The sequence below is a fragment of the Ranitomeya imitator genome, chromosome 2, assembly GCF_032444005.1.
Source record: "Ranitomeya imitator isolate aRanImi1 chromosome 2, aRanImi1.pri, whole genome shotgun sequence".
In the NCBI taxonomy this organism is placed as follows: domain Eukaryota; kingdom Metazoa; phylum Chordata; class Amphibia; order Anura; family Dendrobatidae; genus Ranitomeya; species Ranitomeya imitator.
In genome coordinates, this window is record NC_091283.1 from 662,164,262 (window position 1) to 662,183,405 (window position 19,144).

Consider the following 19,144-nt stretch of genomic DNA (forward strand, 5'->3'; position numbering starts at 1 on the left):
ACAAGTGCAAACTAAGCATAAGGCAGAGGCACAAGTGCAGGCTAGGCATAAGGCAGAAGCACAAGTGCAGGCTAGGCATAAGGCAGGGGCACAAGTGCAGGCTAGGCATAAGGCAGGGGCACAAGTGCAGGCTAGGCATAAGGCAGGGGCACAAGTGCAAACTAAGCATAAGGCAGAGGCACAAGTGCAGGCTAGGCATTAGGCAGAAGCACAAGTGCAGGCTAGGCATAAGGCAGGGGCACAAGTGCTGGCTAGGCATAAGGCAGGGGCACAAGTGCAGGCTAGGCATAAGGCAGGGGCACAAGTGCAGGCTAGGCATAAGGCAGGGGCACAAGTGCAGGCTAGGCATAAGGCAGGGGCAAAAGTGCGGGCTAGGCATAAGGCAGGGGCACAAGTGCAGGCTAGGCATAAGGCAGGGGCACAAGTGCGGGCTAGGCATAAGGCAGGGGCACAAGTGCTGGCTAGGCATAAGGCAGGGGCACAAGTGCTGGCTGGGCATAAGGCAGGGGCACAAGTGCTGGCTAGGCATGAGGCAGGGGCACAAGTGCTGGCTAGGCATAAGGCAGGGGCACAAGTGCTGGCTAGGCATAAGGCAGGGGCACAAGTGCTGGCTAGGCATAAGGCAGGGGCACAAGTGCTGGCTAGGCGTAAGGCAGGGGCACAAGTGCGGGCTAGTCTTTAGGCAGGGGCACAAGTGCAAACTAAGCATAAGGCAGAGGCACAAGTGCAGGCTAGGCATAAGGCAGAGGCACAAGTGCAGGCTAGGCATAAGGCAGGGGCACAAGTGCAGGCTAGGCATAAGGCAGGGGCACAAGTGCAGGCTAGGCATAAGGCAGGAGCACAAGTGCAGGCTAGGCATCAGACAGGGGCACAAGTGCTGGCTAGGCATAAGGCAGGGGCACAAGTGCTGGCTAGGCATAAGGCAGGGGCACAAGTGCTGGCTAGGCATAAGGCAGGGGCACAAGTGCTGGCTAGGCATAAGGCAGGGGCACAAGTGCTGGCTAGGCATAAGGCAGGGGCACAAGTGCTGGCTAGGCTTAAGGCAGGGGCACAAGTGCGGGCTAGGCATAAGGCAGGGGCACAAGTGTGGGCTAGGCATAAGGCAGGGGCACAAGTGCGGGCTAGGCATAAGGCAGGGGCACAAGTGCGGGCTAGGCATAAGGCAGGGGCACAAGTGCTGGCTAGGCATAAGACAGGAGCACAAGTGCAGGCTAGGCATAAGGCAGGGGCACAAGTGCAGGCTAGGCATAAGGCAGGGGCACAAGTGCAAACTAAGCATAAGGCAGAGGCACAAGTGCAGGCTAGGCATAAGGCAGGGGCACAAGTGCTGGCTAGGCATAAGGCAGGGGCACAAGTGCAGGCTAGGCATAAGGCAGGGGCACAAGTGCTGGCTAGGCATAAGGCAGGGGCACAAGTGCTGGCTAGGCATAAGGCAGGGGCACAAGTGCTGGCTAGGCATAAGGCAGGGGCACAAGTGCTGGCTAGGCATAAGGCAGGGGCACAAGTGCTGGCTAGGCATAAGGCAGGGGCACAAGTGCTGGCTAGGCATAAGGCAGGGGCACAAGTGCTGGCTAGGCATAAGGCAGGGGCACAAGTGCTGGCTAGGCATAAGGCAGGGGCACAAGTGCTGGCTAGGCATAAGGCAGGGGTACAAGTGCTGCCTAGGCATCAGGCAGGGGCAAAAGTGCTGGCTAGGCATAAGGCAGGGGCAAAAGTGCTGGCTAGGCATAAGGCAGGGGCACAAATGCAGGCTAGGCATAAGGCAGGGGCACAAGTGCAGGATAGGCATAAGGCAGGGGCACAAGTGGTGGCTAGGCATAAGGCAGGGGCACAAGTGCTGGCTAGGCATAAGGCAGGGGCACAAGTGCTGGCTAGGCATAAGGCAGGGGCACAAGTGCGGGCTAGGCTTTAGGCAGGGGCACAAGTACAAACTAAGCATAAGGCAGAGGCACAAGTGCAAGCTAGGCATAAGGCAGGGGCACCTATGCAGGCTAGGCTTAAGGCAGGGGCACAAGTGATGGCTACACATAAGGCATACAGCTAACTCTTTGCACTCTTTGCATAAAGGGATAGGCACCCTTAGGGGTGAAGAGCTAGCTTTCACCCCTCTACTCTGTACTTTGTTGTTCAGTGCAAAGCCAGTCCATAACCCCCATGCTCCAAGCGACCAGGCACATCTTGTCTGTCCTCCGTAAATGGGTAATGCCTTCGTCCCCAATTACAGTCGTGCATGTGCATTCAGACGGGACAAGAGCGAAGAGCGTAAAGCCTGCCCTGTGTGCATAACCAACATGAAGCTAAAGACAAAAAAACAATAATGCAAGGGGCTCAAAAGTGCTGGCTAGGCATAAGGCAGGGGCACAAGTGCTGGCTAGGCATAAGGCAGGGGCACAAGTGCTGGCTAGGCATAAGGCAGGGACACAAGTGCTGGCTAGGCATAAGGCAGGGACACAAGTGCTGGCTAGGCATAAGGCAGGGGCACAAGTGCAGGCTAGGCATAAGGCAGGGGCACAAGTGCGGGCTAGGCATAAGGCAGGGGCACAAGTGCTGGCTAGGCATAAGGCAGGGGCACAAGTGCTGGCTAGGCATAAGGCAGGGGCACAAGTGCGGGCTAGGCATAAGGCAGGGGCACAAGTGCTGGCTAGGCATAAGGCAGGGGCACAAGTGCTGGCTAGGCATAAGGCAGGGGCACAAGTGCGGGCTAGGCTTTAGGCAGGGGCACAAGTACAAACTAAGCATAAGGCAGAGGCACAAGTGCAAGCTAGGCATAAGGCAGGGGCACCTATGCAGGCTAGGCTTAAGGCAGGGGCACAAGTGATGGCTACACATAAGGCATACAGCTAACTCTTTGCACTCTTTGCATAAAGGGATAGGCACCCTTAGGGGTGAAGAGCTAGCTTTCACCCCTCTACTCTGTACTTTGTTGTTCAGTGCAAAGCCAGTCCATAACCCCCATGCTCCAAGCGACCAGGCACATCTTGTCTGTCCTCCGTAAATGGGTAATGCCTTCGTCCCCAATTACAGTCGTGCATGTGCATTCAGACGGGACAAGAGCGAAGAGCGTAAAGCCTGCCCTGTGTGCATAACCAACATGAAGCTAAAGACAAAAAAACAATAATGCAAGGGGCTCAAAAGTGCTGGCTAGGCATAAGGCAGGGGCACAAGTGCTGGCTAGGCATAAGGCAGGGGCACAAGTGCTGGCTAGGCATAAGGCAGGGACACAAGTGCTGGCTAGGCATAAGGCAGGGGCACAAGTGCTGGCTAGGCATAAGGCAGGGGCACAAGTGCTGGCTAGGCATAAGGCAGGGACACAAGTGCGGGCTAGGCATAAGGCAGGGGCACAAGTGCGGGCTAGGCATAAGGCAGGGGCACAAGTGCAGGCTAGGCTTAAGGCAGGGGCACAAGTGATGGCTACACATAAGGCATACAGCTAACTCTTTGCACTCTTTGCATAAAGGGATAGGCACCCTTAGGGGTGAAGAGCTAGCTTTCACCCCTCTACTCTGTACTTTGTTGTTCAGTGCGGAGCCAGTCCATAACCCCCATGCTTCAAGCGACCAGGCACATCTTGTCTGTCCTCCGTAAATGGGTAATGCCTTCGTCCACAATTACAGTCGTGCATGTGCATTCAGACGGGACAAGAGCGAAGAGCGTAAAGCCTGCCCTGTGTGCATAACCAACATGAAGCTAAAGACAAAAAAACAATAATGCAAGGGGCTCAAAAGTGCTGGCTAGGCATAAGGCATGGGCACAAGTGCTGGCTAGGCATAAGGCAGGGGCACAAGTGCTGGCTAGGCATAAGGCAGGGACACAAGTGCTGGCTAGGCATAAGGCAGGGGCACAAGTGCAGGCTAGGCATAAGGCAGGGGCACAAGTGCAGGCTAGGCATAAGGCAGGGGCACAAGTGCAGGCTAGGCATAAGGCAGGAGCACAAGTGCAGGATAGGCATAAGACAGGGGCACAAGTGCAGGCTAGGCATAAGGCAGGGGCACAAGTGCAGGCTAGGCATAAGGCAGGGGCACAAGTGCAGGCTAGGCATAAGGCAGGGGCACAAGTGCTGGCTAGGCATAAGGCAGGGGCACAAGTGCTGGCTAGGCATAAGGCAGGGGCACAAGTGCTGGCTAGGCATAAGGCAGGGGCACAAGTGCGGGCTAGGCATAAGGCAGGGGCACAAGTGCGGGCTAGGCATAAGGCAGGGCACAAGTGCGGGCTAGGCATAAGGCAGGGGCACAAGTGCGGGCTAGGCATAAGGCAGGGGCACAAGTGCGGGCTAGCCATAAGGCAGGGGCACAAGTGCGGGCTAGGCATAAGGCAGGGGCACAAGTGCGGGCTAGGCATAAGGCAGAGGCACAAGTGCGGGCTAGGCATAAGGCAGGGGCACAAGTGCGGGCTAGGCATAAGGCAGGGGCACAAGTGCGGGCTAGGCATAAGGCAGGGGCACAAGTGCGGGCTAGGCATAAGGCAGGGGCACAAGTGCGGGCTAGGCATAAGGCAGGGGCCCAAGTGCGGGCTAGGCAGAAGGCAGGGGCACAAGTGCGGGCTAGGCAGAAGGCAGGGGCACAAGTGCGGGCTAGGCAGAAGGCAGGGGCACAAGTGCGGGCTAGGCAGAAGGCAGGGGCACAAGTGCGGGCTAGGCAGAAGGCAGGGGCACAAGTGCTGGCTAGGCATAAGGCAGGGGCACAAGTGCTGGCTAGGCATAAGGCAGGGGCACAAGTGCTGGCTAGGCATAAGGCAGGGGCACAAGTGCTGGCTAGGCATAAGGCAGGGGCACAAGTGCTGGCTAGGCATAAGGCAGGGGCACAAGTGCTGGCTAGGCATAAGGCAGGGGCACAAGTGCTGGCTAGGCATAAGGCAGGGGCACAAGTGCTGGCTAGGCATAAGGCAGGGGCACAAGTGCTGGCTAGGCATAAGGCAGGGGCACAAGTGCTGGCTAGGCGTAAGGCAGGGGCACAAGTGCTGGCTAGGCGTAAGGCAGGGGCACAAGTGCTGGCTAGGCGTAAGGCAGGGGCACAAGTGCTGGCTAGGCGTAAGGCAGGGGCACAAGTGCAAACTAAGCATAAGGCAGAGGCACAAGTGCAGGCTAGGCATAAGGCAGGGGCACAAGTGCAGGCTAGACATAAGGCAGGAGCACAAGTGCAGGCTAGGCATAAGACAGGGGCACAAGTGCTGGCTAGGCATAAGGCAGGGGCACAAGTGCTGGCTAGGCATAAGGCAGGGGCACAAGTGCTGGCTAGGCATAAGGCAGGGACACAAGTGCTGGCTAGGCATAAGGCAGGGGCACAAGTGCAGGCTAGGCATAAGGCAGGGGCACAAGTGCGGGCTAGGCATAAGGCAGGGGCACAAGTGCGGGCTAGACATAAGGCAGGGGCACAAGTGCGGGCTAGGCATAAGGCAGGGGCACAAGTGCAGGCTAGGCATAAGGCAGGGGCACAAGTGCAGGCTAGGCATAAGGCAGGGGCACAAGTGCAGGCTAGGCATAAGGCAGGGGCACAAGTGCAGGCTAGGCATAAGGCAGGGGCACAAGTGCAGGCTAGGCATAAGGCAGGGGCACAAGTGCAGGCTAGGCATAAGGCAGGGGTCACAAGTGCAGGCTAGGCATAAGGCAGGGGCACACGTGCAGGCTAGGCATAAGGCAGGGGCACAAGTGCAGGCTAGGCATAAGGCAGGGGCACAAGTGCAGGCTAGGCATAAGGCAGGGCACAAGTGCGGGCTAGGCATAAGGCAGGGCACAAGTGCGGGCTAGGCATAAGGCAGGGCACAAGTGCGGGCTAGGCATAAGGCAGGGGCACAAGTGCGGGCTAGGCTTTAGGCAGGGGCACAAGTGCAAACTAAGCATAAGGCAGAGGCACAAGGGCAGGCTAGGCATATGGCAGAAGCACAAGTGCAGGCTAGGCATAAGGCAGGGGCACAAGTGCAGGCTAGGCATAAGGCAGGGGCACAAGTGCAGGCTAGGCATAAGGCAGGAGCACAAGTGCAGGATAGGCATAAGACAGGGCCACAAGTGCAGGCTAGGCATAAGGCAGGGGCACAAGTGCAGGCTAGGCATAAGGCAGGGGCACAAGTGCTGGCTAGGCATAAGGCAGGGGCACAAGTGCTGGCTAGGCATAAGGCAGGGGCACAAGTGCTGGCTAGGCATAAGGCAGGGGCACAAGTCCTGGCTAGGCATAAGGCAGGGGCACAAGTGCTGGCCAGGCATAAGGCAGGGGCACAAGTGCTGGCTAGGCGTAAGGCAGGGGCACAAGTGCTGGCTAGGCGTAAGGCAGGGGCACAAGTGCTGGCTAGGCGTAAGGCAGGGGCACAAGTGCAAACTAAGCATAAGGCAGAGGCACAAGTGCAGGCTAGGCATAAGGCAGGGGCACAAGTGCAGGCTAGACATAAGGCAGGAGCACAAGTGCAGGCTAGGCATAAGACAGGGGCACAAGTGCTGGCTAGGCATAAGGCAGGGGCACAAGTGCTGGCTAGGCATAAGGCAGGGGCACAAGTGCTGGCTAGGCATAAGGCAGGGGCACAAGTGCTGGCTAGGCATAAGGCAGGGGCACAAGTGCGGGCTAGGCATAAGGCAGGGGCACAAGTGCGGGCTAGGCATAAGGCAGGGGCACAAGTGCAGGCTAGGCATAAGGCAGGGGCACAAGTGCGGGCTAGGCATAAGGCAGGGGCACAAGTGCGGGCTAGGCATAAGGCAGGGGCACAAGTGCGGGCTAGGCATAAGGCAGGGGCACAAGTGCTGGCTAGGCATAAGGCAGGGGCACAAGTGCTGGCTAGGCATAAGGCAGGAGCACAAGTGCAGGCTAGGCATAAGGCAGGGGCACAAGTGCTGGCTAGGCATAAGGCAGGGGCACAAGTGCTGGCTAGGCATAAGGCAGGGGCACAAGTGCTGGCTAGGCATAAGGCAGGGGCACAAGTGCTGGCTAGGCATAAGGCAGGGCCACAAGTGCTGGCTAGGCATAAGGCAGGGGCACAAGTGCTGGCTAGGCATAAGGCAGGGGCACAAGTGCTGGCTAGGCATAAGGCAGGGACACAAGTGCTGGCTAGGCATAAGGCAGGGGCACAAGTGCGGGCTAGGCATAAGGCAGGGGCACAAGTGCGGGCTAGACATAAGGCAGGGGCACAAGTGCGGGCTAGGCATAAGGCAGGGGCACAAGTGCGGGCTAGGCATAAGGCAGGGGCACAAGTGCAGGCTAGGCATAAGGCAGGGGCACAAGTGCAGGCTAGGCATAAGGCAGGGGCACAAGTGCAGGCTAGGCATAAGGCAGGGGCACAAGTGCAGGCTAGGCATAAGGCAGGGGCACAAGTGCAGGCTAGGCATAAGGCAGGGGGCACAAGTGCAGGCTAGGCATAAGGCAGGGGGCACAAGTGCAGGCTAGGCATAAGGCAGGGGCACACGTGCAGGCTAGGCATAAGGCAGGGGCACAAGTGCAGGCTAGGCACAAGTGCAGGCTAGGCATAAGGCAGGGCACAAGTGCGGGCTAGGCATAAGGCAGGGCACAAGTGCGGGCTAGGCATAAGGCAGGGGCACAAGTGCGGGCTAGGCTTTAGGCAGGGGCACAAGTGCAAACTAAGCATAAGGCAGAGGCACAAGGGCAGGCTAGGCATATGGCAGAAGCACAAGTGCAGGCTAGGCATAAGGCAGGGGCACAAGTGCAGGCTAGGCATAAGGCAGGGGCACAAGTGCAGGCTAGGCATAAGGCAGGAGCACAAGTGCAGGATAGGCATAAGACAGGGGCACAAGTGCAGGCTAGGCATAAGGCAGGGGCACAAGTGCAGGCTAGGCATAAGGCAGGGGCACAAGTGCTGGCTAGGCATAAGGCAGGGGCACAAGTGCTGGCTAGGCATAAGGCAGGGGCACAAGTGCTGGCTAGGCATAAGGCAGGGGCACAAGTGCTGGCTAGGCATAAGGCAGGGGCACAAGTGCTGGCTAGGCATAAGGCAGGGGCACAAGTTCTGGCTAGGCGTAAGGCAGGGGCACAAGTGCTGGCTAGGCGTAAGGCAGGGGCACAAGTGCTGGCTAGGCGTAAGGCAGGGGCACAAGTGCAAACTAAGCATAAGGCAGAGGCACAAGTGAAGGCTAGGCATAAGGCAGGGGCACAAGTGCAGGCTAGACATAAGGCAGGAGCACAAGTGCAGGCTAGGCATAAGACAGGGGCACAAGTGCTGGCTAGGCATAAGGCAGGGGCACAAGTGCTGGCTAGGCATAAGGCAGGGGCACAAGTGCTGGCTAGGCATAAGGCAGGGGCACAAGTGCTGGCTAGGCATAAGGCAGGGGCACAAGTGCTGGCTAGGCATAAGGCAGGGGCACAAGTGCTGGCTAGGCATAAGGCAGGGGCACAAGTGCTGGCTAGGCATAAGGCAGGGGCACAAGTGCTGGCTAGGCATAAGGCAGGGGCACAAGTGCTGGCTAGGCGTAAGGCAGGGGCACAAGTGCTGGCTAGGCGTAAGGCAGGGGCACAAGTGCTGGCTAGGCGTAAGGCAGGGGCACAAGTGCTGGCTAGGCGTAAGGCAGGGGCACAAGTGCTGGCTAGGCGTAAGGCAGGGGCACAAGTGCTGGCTAGGCGTAAGGCAGGGGCACAAGTGCTGGCTAGGCGTAAGGCAGGGGCACAAGTGCAAACTAAGCATAAGGCAGAGGCACAAGTGCAGGCTAGGCATAAGGCAGGGGCACAAGTGCAGGCTAGACATAAGGCAGGAGCACAAGTGCAGGCTAGGCATAAGACAGGGGCACAAGTGCTGGCTAGGCATAAGGCAGGAGCACAAGTGCAGGCTAGGCATAAGGCAGGGGCACAAGTGCTGGCTAGGCATAAGGCAGGGGCACAAGTGCTGGCTAGGCGTAAGGCAGGGGCACAAGTGCTGGCTAGGCGTAAGGCAGGGGCACAAGTGCTGGCTAGGCGTAAGGCAGGGGCACAAGTGCTGGCTAGGCGTAAGGCAGGGGCACAAGTGCTGGCTAGGCGTAAGGCAGGGGCACAAGTGCTGGCTAGGCGTAAGGCAGGGGCACAAGTGCAAACTAAGCATAAGGCAGAGGCACAAGTGCAGGCTAGGCATAAGGCAGGGGCACAAGTGCAGGCTAGACATAAGGCAGGAGCACAAGTGCAGGCTAGGCATAAGACAGGGGCACAAGTGCTGGCTAGGCATAAGGCAGGGGCACAAGTGCTGGCTAGGCATAAGGCAGCGGCACAAGTGCTGGCTAGGCATAAGGCAGGGACACAAGTGCTGGCTACGCATAAGGCAGGGGCACAAGTGCGGGCTAGGCATAAGGCAGGGGCACAAGTGCGGGCTAGGCATAAGGCAGGGGCACAAGTACGGGCTAGACATAAGGCAGGGGCACAAGTGCGGGCTAGGCATAAGGCAGGGGCACAAGTGCAGGCTAGGCATAAGGCAGGGGCACAAGTGCAGGCTAGGCATAAGGCAGGGGCACAAGTGCAGGCTAGGCATAAGGCAGGGGCACAAGTGCAGGCTAGGCATAAGGCAGGGGCACAAGTGCAGGCTAGGCATAAGGCAGGGGCACAAGTGCAGGCTAGGCATAAGGCAGGGGCACAAGTGCAGGCTAGGCATAAGGCAGGGGTCACAAGTGCAGGCTAGGCATAAGGCAGGGGCACACGTGCAGGCTAGGCATAAGGCAGGGGCACAAGTGCAGGCTAGGCATAAGGCAGGGCACAAGTGCAGGCTAGGCATAAGGCAGGGGCACAAGTGCAGGCTAGGCATAAGGCAGGGGCACAAGTGCTGGCTAGGCATAAGGCAGGGGTACAAGTGCTGCCTAGGCATCAGGCAGGGGCAAAAGTGCTGGCTAGGCATAAGGCAGGGGCAAAAGTGCTGGCTAGGCATAAGGCAGGGGCACAAATGCAGGCTAGGCATAAGGCAGGGGCACAAGTGCAGGATAGGCATAAGGCAGAGGCACAAGTGCAGGCTAGGCATAAGGCATAAGCACAAGTGCAGGCTAGGCATAAGGCAGGGGCACAAGTGCAGGCTAGGCATAAGGCAGGGGCACAAGTGCTGGCTAGGCATAAGGCAGGGGCACAAGTGCTGGCTAGGCATAAGGCAGGGGCACAAGTGCAGGCTAGGCATAAGGCAGGGGCACAAGTGCAGGCTAGGCATAAGGCAGGGGCACAAGTGCAGGCTAGGCATAAGGCAGGGGCACAAGTGAAAACTAAGCATAAGGCAGAGGCACAAGTGCAGGCTAGGCATAAGGCAGAAGCACAAGTGCAGGCTAGGCATAAGGCAGGGGCACAAGTGCAGGCTAGGCATAAGGCAGGGGCACAAGTGCAGGCTAGGCATAAGGCAGGGGCACAAGTGCAGGCTAGGCATAAGGCAGGGGCAAAAGTGCGGGCTAGGCATAAGGCAGGGGCACAAGTGCAGGCTAGGCATAAGGCAGGGGCACAAGTGCAGGCTAAGCATAAGGCAGGGGCACAAGTGCAGGCTAGGCATAAGGCAGGGGCACAAGTGCTGGCTAGGCATGAGGCAGGGGCACAAGTGCTGGCTAGGCATAAGGCAGGGGTACAAGTGCTGGCTAGGCATAAGGCAGGGGCACAAGTGCTGGCTAGGCATAAGGCAGGGGCACAAGTGCTGGCTAGGCGTAAGGCAGGGGCACAAGTGCGGGCTAGTCTTTAGGCAGGGGCACAAGTGCAAACTAAGCATAAGGCAGAGGCACAAGTGCAGGCTAGGCATAAGGCAGGGGCACAAGTGCAGGCTAGGCATAAGGCAGGAGCACAAGTGCAGGCTAGGCATCAGACAGGGGCACAAGTGCAGGCTAGGCATAAGGCAGGGGCACAAGTGCTGGCTAGGCATAAGGCAGGGGCACAAGTGCTGGCTAGGCATAAGGCAGGGGCACAAGTGCTGGCTAGGCATAAGGCAGGGGCACAAGTGCTGACTAGGCATAAGGCAGGGGCACAAGTGCTGGCTAGGCTTAAGGCAGGGGCACAAGTGCGGGCTAGGCATAAGGCAGGGGCACAAGTGCGGGCTAGGCATAAGGCAGGGGCACAAGTGCGGGCTAGGCATAAGGCAGGGGCACAAGTGCGGGCTAGGCATAAGGCAGGGGCACAAGTGCGGGCTAGGCATAAGGCAGGGGCACAAGTGCTGGCTAGGCATAAGACAGGAGCACAAGTGCAGGCTAGGCATAAGGCAGGGGCACAAGTGCAGGCTAGGCATAAGGCAGGGGCACAAGTGCTGGCTAGGCGTAAGGCAGGGGCACAAGTGCTGGCTAGGCGTAAGGCAGGGGCACAAGTGCTGGCTAGGCGTAAGGCAGGGGCACAAGTGCAAACTAAGCATAAGGCAGAGGCACAAGTGCAGGCTAGGCATAAGGCAGGGGCACAAGTGCAGGCTAGACATAAGGCAGGAGCACAAGTGCAGGCTAGGCATAAGACAGGGGCACAAGTGCTGGCTAGGCATAAGGCAGGGGCACAAGTGCTGGCTAGGCATAAGGCAGGGGCACAAGTGCTGGCTAGGCATAAGGCAGGGGCACAAGTGCTGGCTAGGCATAAGGCAGGGGCACAAGTGCTGGCTAGGCATAAGGCAGGGGCACAAGTGCTGGCTAGGCATAAGGCAGGGGCACAAGTGCTGGCTAGGCATAAGGCAGGGGCACAAGTGCGGGCTAGGCATAAGGCAGGGGCACAAGTGCGGGCTAGGCATAAGGCAGGGGCACAAGTGCGGGCTAGGCACAAGGCAGGGGCACAAGTGCGGGCTAGGCATAAGGCAGGGGCACAAGTGCTGGTTAGGCATAAGGCAGGGGCACAAGTGCAGGCTAGGCATAAGGCAGGGCACAAGTGCAGGCTAGGCATAAGGCAGGGCACAAGTGCAGGCTAGGCATAAGGCAGGGGCACAAGTGCGGGCTAGGCATAAGGCAGGGGCACAAGTGCGGGCTAGGCATAAGGCAGGGGCACAAGTGCAAACTAAGCATAAGGCAGAGGCACAAGTGCAAACTAAGCATAAGGCAGAGGCACAAGTGCAGGCTAGGCATAAGGCATAAGCACAAGTGCAGGCTAGGCATAAGGCAGGGGCACAAGTGCTGGCTAGGCATAAGGCAGGGGCACAAGTGCTGGCTAGGCATAAGGCAGGGGCACAAGTGCTGGCTAGGCATAAGGCAGGGGCACAAGTGCAGGCTAGGCATAAGGCAGGGGCACAAGTGCAGGCTAGGCATAAGGCAGGGGCACAAGTGCAGGCTAGGCATAAGGCAGGGGCACAAGTGCAGGCTAGGCATAAGGCAGGGGCACAAGTGAAAACTAAGCATAAGGCAGAGGCACAAGTGCAGGCTAGGCATAAGGCAGAAGCACAAGTGCAGGCTAGGCATAAGGCAGGGGCACAAGTGCAGGCTAGGCATAAGGCAGGGGCACAAGTGCAGGCTAGGCATAAGGCAGGGGCACAAGTGCAGGCTAGGCATAAGGCAGGGGCAAAAGTGCGGGCTAGGCATAAAGCAGGGGCACAAGTGCAGGCTAGGCATAAGGCAGGGGCACAAGTGCAGGCTAGGCATAAGGCAGGGGCACAAGTGCTGGCTAGGCATAAGGCAGGGGCACAAGTGCTGGCTAGGCATAAGGCAGGGGCACAAGTGCTGGCTAGGCATGAGGCAGGGGCACAAGTGCTGGCTAGGCATAAGGCAGGGGTACAAGTGCTGGCTAGGCATAAGGCAGGGGCACAAGTGCTGGCTAGGCATAAGGCAGGGGCACAAGTGCTGGCTAGGCGTAAGGCAGGGGCACAAGTGCGGGCTAGTCTTTAGGCAGGGGCACAAGTGCAAACTAAGCATAAGGCAGAGGCACAAGTGCAGGCTAGGCATAAGGCAGGGGCACAAGTGCAGGCTAGGCATAAGGCAGGAGCACAAGTGCAGGCTAGGCATCAGACAGGGGCACAAGTGCAGGCTAGGCATAAGGCAGGGGCACAAGTGCTGGCTAGGCATAAGGCAGGGGCACAAGTGCTGGCTAGGCATAAGGCAGGGGCACAAGTGCTGGCTAGGCATAAGGCAGGGGCACAAGTGCTGGCTAGGCATAAGGCAGGGGCACAAGTGCTGGCTAGGCTTAAGGCAGGGGCACAAGTGCGGGCTAGGCATAAGGCAGGGGCACAAGTGCGGGCTAGGCATAACGCAGGGGCACAAGTGCGGGCTAGGCATAAGGCAGGGGCACAAGTGCGGGCTAGGCATAAGGCAGGGGCACAAGTGCTGGCTAGGCATAAGACAGGAGCACAAGTGCAGGCTAGGCATAAGGCAGGGGCACAAGTGCAGGCTAGGCATAAAGCAGGGGCACAAGTGCAAACTAAGCATAAGGCAGAGGCACAAGTGCAGGCTAGGCATAAGGCAGGGGCACAAGTGCTGGCTAGGCATAAGGCAGGGGCACAAGTGCAGGCTAGGCATAAGGCAGGGGCACAAGTGCTGGCTAGGCATAAGGCAGGGGCACAAGTGCTGGCTAGGCATAAGGCAGGGGCACAAGTGCTGGCTAGGCATAAGGCAGGGGCACAAGTGCTGGCTATGCATAAGGCAGGGGCACAAGTGATGGCTAGGCATAAGGCAGGGGCACAAGTGCTGGCTAGGCATAAGGCAGGGGCACAAGAGCAGGCTAGGCATAAGGCAGGGGCACAAGTGCAGGCTAGGCATAAGGCAGGGGCACAAGTGCTGGCTAGGCATAAGGCAGGGGTACAAGTGCTGCCTAGGCATCAGGCAGGGGCAAAAGTGCTGGCTAGGCATAAGGCAGGGGCAAAAGTGCTGGCTAGGCATAAGGCAGGGGCACAAATGCAGGCTAGGCATAAGGCAGGGGCACAAATGCAGGCTAGGCATAAGGCAGGGGCACAAGTGCAGGATAGGCATAAGGCAGGGGCACAAGTGGTGGCTAGGCATAAGGCAGGGGCACAAGTGCTGGCTAGGCATAAGGCAGGGGCACAAGTGCTGGCTAGGCATAAGGCAGGGGCACAAGTGCGGACTAGGCTTTAGGCAGGGACTCAAGTGCAGGCTAGGCATAAGGCAGGGGCACAAGTGCGGGCTAGGCTTTAGGCAGGGGCACAAGTACAAACTAAGCATAAGGCAGAGGCACAAGTGCAAGCTAGGCATAAGGCAGGGGCACCTATGCAGGCTAGGCTTAAGGCAGGGGCACAAGTGATGGCTACACATAAGGCATACAGCTAACTCTTTGCACTCTTTGCATAAAGGGATAGGCACCCTTAGGGGTGAAGAGCTAGCTTTCACCCCTCTACTCTGTACTTTGTTGTTCAGTGCAAAGCCAGTCCATAACCCCCATGCTCCAAGCGACCAGGCACATCTTGTCTGTCCTCCGTAAATGGGTAATGCCTTCGTCCCCAATTACAGTCGTGCATGTGCATTCAGACGGGACAAGAGCGAAGAGCGTAAAGCCTGCCCTGTGTGCATAACCAACATGAAGCTAAAGACAAAAAAACAATAATGCAAGGGGCTCAAAAGTGCTGGCTAGGCATAAGGCAGGGGCACAAGTGCTGGCTAGGCATAAGGCAGGGGCACAAGTGCTGGCTAGGCATAAGGCAGGGACACAAGTGCTGGCTAGGCATAAGGCAGGGGCACAAGTGCGGGCTAGGCATAAGGCAGGGGCACAAGTGCGGGCTAGGCATAAGGCAGGGGCACAAGTGCGGGCTAGGCATAAGGCAGGGGCACAAGTGCGGGCTAGGCATAAGGCAGGGGCACAAGTGCAGGCTAGGCATAAGGCAGGGGCACAAGTGCAGGCTAGGCATAAGGCAGGGGCACAAGTGCAGGCTAGGCATAAGGCAGGGGCACAAGTGCAGGCTAGGCATAAGACAGGGGCACAAGTGCAGGCTAGGCATAAGGCAGGGGCACAAGTGCAGGCTAGGCATAAGGCAGAGGCACAAGTGCAGGCTAGGCATAAGGCAGGGGCACCTATGCAGGCTAGGCTTAAGGCAGGGGCACAAGTGATGGCTACACATAAGGCATACAGCTAACTCTTTGCACTCTTTGCATAAAGGGATAGGCACCCTTAGGGGTGAAGAGCTAGCTTTCACCCCTCTACTCTGTACTTTGTTGTTCAGTGCGGAGCCAGTCCATAACCCCCATGCTCCAAGCGACCAGGCACATCTTGTCTGTCCTCCGTAAATGGGTAATGCCTTCGTCCCCAATTACAGTCGTGCATGTTCATTCAGACGGGACAAGAGCGAAGAGCGTAAAGCCTGCCCTGTGTGCATAACCAACATGAAGCTAAAGATAAAAAAACAATAATGCAAGGGGCTCAAAAGTGCTGGCTAGGCATAAGGCAGGGGCACAAGTGCTGGCTAGGCATAAGGCAGGGGCACAAGTGCTGGCTAGGCATAAGGCAGGGACACAAGTGCTGGCAAGGCATAAGGCAGGGGCACAAGTGCGGGCTAGGCATAAGGCAGGGGCACAAGTGCGGGCTAGGCATAAGGCAGGGGCACAAGTGCGGGCTAGACATAAGGCAGGGGCACAAGTGCGGGCTAGGCATAAGGCAGGGGCACAAGTGCAGGCTAGGCATAAGGCAGGGGCACAAGTGCAGGCTAGGCATAAGGCAGGGGCACAAGTGCAGGCTAGGCATAAGGCAGGGGCACAAGTGCAGGCTAGGCATAAGGCAGGGGCACAAGTGCAGGCTAGGCATAAGGCAGGGGCACAAGTGCAGGCTAGGCATAAGGCAGGGGGCACAAGTGCAGGCTAGGCATAAGGCAGGGGGCACAAGTGCAGGCTAGGCATAAGGCAGGGGCACAAGTGCAGGCTAGGCATAAGGCAGGGGCACAAGTGCAGGCTAGGCATAAGGCAGGGGCACAAGTGCAGGCTAGGCATAAGGCAGGGGGCACAAGTGCAGGCTAGGCATAAGGCAGGGGGCACAAGTGCAGGCTAGGCATAAGGCAGGGGCACAAGTGCAGGCTAGGCATAAGGCAGGGGCACAAGTGCAGGCTAGGCATAAGGCAGGGCACAAGTGCGGGCTAGGCATAAGGCAGGGCACAAGTGCGGGCTAGGCATAAGGCAGGGCACAAGTGCGGGCTAGGCATAAGGCAGGGCACAAGTGCGGGCTAGGCATAAGGCAGGGGCACAAGTGCGGGCTAGGCTTTAGGCAGGGGCACAAGTGCAAACTAAGCATAAGGCAGAGGCACAAGGGCAGGCTACACATAAGGCAGAAGCACAAGTGCAGGCTAGGCATAAGGCAGGGGCACAAGTGCAGGCTAGGCATAAGGCAGGGGCACAAGTGCAGGCTAGGCATAAGGCAGGGGCACAAGTGCAGGCTAGGCATAAGGCAGGGGCACAAGTGCTGGCTAGGCATAAGGCAGGGGCACAAGTGCTGGCTAGGCATAAGGCAGGGGCACAAGTGCTGGCTAGGCATAAGGCAGGGGCACAAGTGCTGGCTAGGCATAAGGCAGGGGCACAAGTGCTGGCTAGGCATAAGGCAGGGGCACAAGTGCTGGCTAGGCATAAGGCAGGGGCACAAGTGCTGGCTAGGCATAAGGCAGGGGCACAAGTGCTGGCTAGGCATAAGGCAGGGGCACAAGTGCAGGCTAGGCATAAGGCAGGGGCACAAGTGCTGGCTAGGCATAAGGCAGGGGTACAAGTGCTGCCTAGGCATCAGGCAGGGGCAAAAGTGCTGGCTAGGCATAAGGCAGGGGCAAAAGTGCTGGCTAGGCATAAGGCAGGGGCACAAATGCAGGCTAGGCATAAGGCAGGGGCACAAGTGCAGGCTAGGCATAAGGCAGGGGCAAAAGTGCTGGCTAGGCATAAGGCAGGGGCACAAGTGGTGGCTAGGCATAAGGCAGGGGCACAAGTGCTGGCTAGGCATAAGGCAGGGGCACAAGTGCTGGCTAGGCATAAGGCAGGGGCACAAGTGCGGGCTAGGCATAAGGCAGGGGCACAAGTGCGGGCTAGGCATAAGGCAGGGGCACAAGTGCAGGCTAGGCATAAGGCAGGGGCACAAGTGCAGGCTAGGCATAAGGCAGGGGCACAAGTGCAGGCTAGGCATAAGGCAGGGGCACAAGTGCAGGCTAGGCATAAGGCAGGGGCACAAGTGCAGGCTAGGCATAAGGCAGGGGGCACAAGTGCAGGCTAGGTATAAGGCAGGGGCACAAGTGCAGGCTAGGCATAAGGCAGGGGCACAAGTGCTGGCTAGGCATAAGGCAGGGGCACAAGTGCTGGCTAGGCATAAGGCAGGGGCACAAGTGCTGGCTAGGCATAAGGCAGGGGCACGAGTGCTGGCTAGGCATAATGCAGGGGCACGAGTGCTGGCTAGGCATAAGGCAGGGGCACGAGTGCTGGCTAGGCATAAGGCAGGGGCACGAGTGCTGGCTAGGCATAAGGCAGGGGCACGAGTGCTGGCTAGGCATAAGGCAGGGGCACGAGTGCTGGCTAGGCATAAGGCAGGGGCACGAGTGCTGGCTAGGCATAAGGCAGGGGCACGAGTGCTGGCTAGGCATAAGGCAGGGGCACGAGTGCTGGCTAGGCATAAGGCAGGGGCATGAGTGCTGGCTAGGCATAAGGCAGGGGCACAAGTGCAGGCTAGGCATAAGGCAGGGGCACAAGTGCAGGCTAGGCATAAGGCAGGGGCACAAGTGCAGGCTAGGCATAAGGCAGGGCACAAGTGCGGGCTAGGCATAAGGCAGGGGCACAAGTGCGGGCTAGGCTTTCGGCAGGGGCACAAGTGCAAACTAAGCATAAGGCAGAGGCACAAGGGCAGGCTAGGCATATGGCAGAAGCACAAGTGCAGGCTAGGCATAAGGCAGGGGCACAAGTGCAGGCTAGGCATAAGGCAGGGGCACAAGTGCAGGCTAGGCATAAGGCAGGAGCACAAGTGCAGGATAGGCATAAGACAGGGGCACAAGTGCAGGGTAGGCATAAGGCAGGGGCACAAGTGCAGGCTAGGCATAAGGCAGGGGCACAAGTGCAGGCTAGGCATAAGGCAGGGGCACAAGTGCTGGCTAGGCATAAGGCAGGGGCACAAGTGCTGGCTAGGCATAAGGCAGGGGCACAAGTGCTGGCTAGGCATAAGGCAGGGGCACAAGTGCGGGCTAGGCATAAGGCAGGGGCACAAGTGCGGGCTAGGCATAAGGCAGGGGCACAAGTGCGCGCTAGGCATAAGGCAGGGGCACAAGTGCGGGCTAGGCATAAGGCAGGGGCACAAGTGCGGGCTAGCCATAAGGCAGGGGCACGAGTGCGGGCTAGGCATAAGGCAGGGGCACGAGTGTTGGCTAGGCATAAGGCAGGGGCACGAGTGCTGGCTAGGCATAAGGCAGGGGCACGAGTGCTGGCTAGGCATAAGGCAGGGGCACGAGTGCTGGCTAGGTATAAGGCAGGGGCACGAGTGCTGGCTATGCATAAGGCAGGGGCACAAGTGCTGGCTAGGCATAAGGCAGGGGCACGAGTGCTGGCTAGGCATAAGGCAGGGGCACGAGTGCTGGCTAGGCATAAGGCAGGGGCACGAGTGCTGGCTAGGCATAAGGCAAGGGCACAAGTGCTGGCTAGGCATAAGGCAGGGGCACGAGTGCTGGCTAGGCATAAGGCAGGGGCACGAGTGCTGGCTAGGCATAAGGCAGGGGCACGAGTGCAGGCTAGGCATAAGGCACGGGAACGAGTGCAGGCTAGGCATAAGGCATGGGCACGAGTGCAGGCTAGGCATAAGGCAGGGGCACGAGTGCAGGCTAGGCATAAGGCAGGGGCACGAGTGCAGGCTAGGCATAAGGCAGGGGCACGAGTGCAGGCTAGGCATAAGGCAGGGGCACAAGTGCAGGCTAGGCATAAGGCAGGGGCACAAGTGCAGGCTAGGCATAAGGCAGGGGCACAAGTGTAGGCTAGGCATAAGGCAGGGGCACAAGTGCAGGCTAGGCATAAGACAGGGGCACAAGTGCAGGCTAGGCATAAGACAGGGGCACAAGTGCAGGCTAGGCATAAGGCAGGGGCACAAGTGCAGGCTAGGCATAAGGCAGGGGCACAAGTGCAGGCTAGGCATAAGGCAGGGGCACAAGTGCGGGCTAGGCATAAGGCAGGGGCACAAGTGCTGGCTAGGCATAAGGCAGGGGCACAAGTGCGGGCTAGGCTTTAGGCAGGGGCACAAGTACAAACTAAGCATAAGGCAGAGGCACAAGTGCAAGCTAGGCATAAGGCAGGGGCACCTATGCAGGCTAGGCTTAAAGCAGGGGCACAAGTGATGGCTACACATAAGGCATACAGCTAACTCTTTGCACTCTTTGCATAAAGGGATAGGCACCCTTA